The following is a 2,451-nucleotide window of genomic DNA, read 5'->3' as shown; positions in this document are numbered from 1 at the left end:
AACCCCTTCGGCGCGTTGTGACATCACAACGGCCAACAGCGCGGAGGGAGGCCGCGTGCGTCTCTTCTCCAGGCTCGCCTACCACCCCCCCCGCCCTTTTCGCTCCCCTCACCTCCGCCTCGGCTAGCCCCGCCTCCGCCCCGCCCGGAACGAGGAAGCGAGAGGCGGCGGAGCGCGGCCGTCCTCAACGGAGGACCTAGGAAGGGGAAGCGGTGGCGGCGGCGTTCAGGGGGACGCCACCGTTTCCCCTTCGAATTAGATAGCCCGAAGGAATGCGGCTTCTTGCGGAGCACGACAGACGCCGGTCTCTGGGGGAGAGGGAGTCAGTTGACATGGCATCTGTGGGGCGCGAAGGAAGCTCACCTTCGGCCACACCAGCATTTCTTCGCCTCAGGAGAAGCGGGGAGGGGTTATTTTGCGGAGCTTTTTAATTTTTATTAAGAGACTTTGGTCAGGCTGCCTTGACACTGTAGACTTCAAAACAACTACCTGGACAAAATAATTAAGCGTTGTTGCATAGATTATAGCTTACTGCCGAAAGATTTACATCCCTGCCCCGCTCCCGGTGGCTGCATGCTGTAGGAGGAAGCACTGGCCTTTTGAAGTTTACACCAGCACATGAGCGCACTCGGAAGGCGGCTGCTCCCCGCCCTCTTTCAATTTTGGCTTAATATACAATGGCTTTGAAGATCCAATAAGATTAAAATGTTCCAGAGTGATGCAGCGTTGGCTAAAACATCTTTCGAAATAAAACTTAGTTGTGCTGTAGGCTCCCCTGATACAGTACGTAGCTGGGATGGTTCAACAGGGGGGTTGGATTAGATGACTCCCCGAGATGCATTCCAACTCTATGATTCTTGTTTACCATGACACAGTAGACAAACGACTAGATTTTCTCTTGGAAAATTAATTCTGCAAACAAAAAAGCGATTTGCACCTAAAAAGATGCTGTCATCTTCACTTGCAACACCTGTCTATAGCTTCTGTGGCTGTTCTTTGTGACATGCACATTTAAGAAAGCACCAAAGCAGTAAACAGTGGTGGTGTCCCAAAGGAACACAAGTGAACAGCACAATCAACGCTGACACCAAACCCTACATACATTAAGCATAATAGAAACATTGCCACCCGACCCCACCCCCACCCATCTTCCCTCCCTCGACCCCCCTTTTTTTCTTTCTTTTTCTTCTTCTCCCCCTAATGTCTCAACAAATGAAACGGATTTGTAAAAATGTTACATGGAATAAATACGAGGCATTACACTTACTTCTGTAAAACAAGAAAATCTTTAATAAAAATTTTAAAAAACAACAACAGTGGTGGTGTCATAGCAATCCATACATTCTAAATGTAGAATAATAATAGAACCAAATATGCAGCTGGAAGCCAACTTCACCTTGTAATTCCATTTTATGTACAGTACATGTTGCAATAACCCAAGTTGCTTCCATTCTTCTAAGGTGAAAAACAGTAACTGCACTTTTAAACAAAGGGGTGTTGTTACTTTCTGCTTCAGCTGTGGTCTATCCCAACAATGCTTATCAATGATGCCCTGCATTTGCTTTAATTCATTCTGCAGCATTTATTTTTATTTAGAATGATAAAGCAAACAGCTAAGTAGCATATGAAAAATTGTACATAAAATGCAGCTAAAAGCCCCCAGACTAGTTAAAATGCTAATGTAGTCACACCTGATAGTACCATAGGAAATGTCAGGTTAGACAGATTTTACTTGCAACTGAAACAATATAGAATAGAAAGCATTCCTTCCATATCAGACATGCACCTAGAGAAGCTGCTTTGCAATTCATCACTTTAAAAAATTGCCTGACAAGCAATCCCCAGCTCTTAAAGAATCCACAAGGTATTTTAAAAATGATATAAATACTAAATTTACATAACTACAAATAATTTTAGAAGGCAACTAGAACATACCACTTAAAATGCATGAAGTTCATAAAATTGTGTATATGAAATGGTTAGGAAAAAACTGCCTGTCTGTAAATCCTGTGAACAGATAAAAACGTATGAGAAGAACCTAAACCACAATTGAAAGTGGTATTTTTCAGTGGTTATGAGGGCATCAGGAGGGCATTTTGCTCCATCTTGCATTACTGGGTAGAGACATTTAGGGGCATATAATGGGAGACAGCATATGTCTCTCCCACACTGTGATCAACTCCTGCCGGGAAACCTATGTCCCCACTGTGGAAGGACGTGTGGTTCCAGACTTGGCCTCCACAGTCACGGACTCATTGTTAAAACTGTGCTTATGGAAGACAATCTTACTCGGCTACGAGTGATCGTCAAAGAAGACTGTGGCTCATACTGTCCATTGAAGGATATTACATGCTACTTTGATTATGGACAGTGTTGATCTGGGTAAATCAGTTCTTAAATATAAGATCCTTCTTAAATAAGCTTTCTGAGTACAGGACATAAAGATCTAGC

At 43.8% G+C, this 2,451-nt stretch overlaps 1 protein-coding gene across 1 annotated transcript in view; it reads left to right on the top strand.

The window, feature by feature from the left end:
• The window catches only part of MFSD8 (major facilitator superfamily domain containing 8), a 114,090-nt gene that overhangs the window by 79,843 nt on the left and 31,796 nt on the right, over positions 1–2,451 (top strand). The gene's annotated exons all lie outside the window — the stretch shown is intronic.

The sequence above is a fragment of the Podarcis tiliguerta genome (genome assembly GCF_965153285.1).
Source record: "Podarcis tiliguerta genome assembly, chromosome: 9".
In the NCBI taxonomy this organism is placed as follows: Eukaryota; Metazoa; Chordata; class Lepidosauria; order Squamata; family Lacertidae; genus Podarcis; species Podarcis tiliguerta.
Note: the sequence above shows the minus strand (reverse complement) of the source record. Positions and strands in the feature narration are given on the sequence as shown.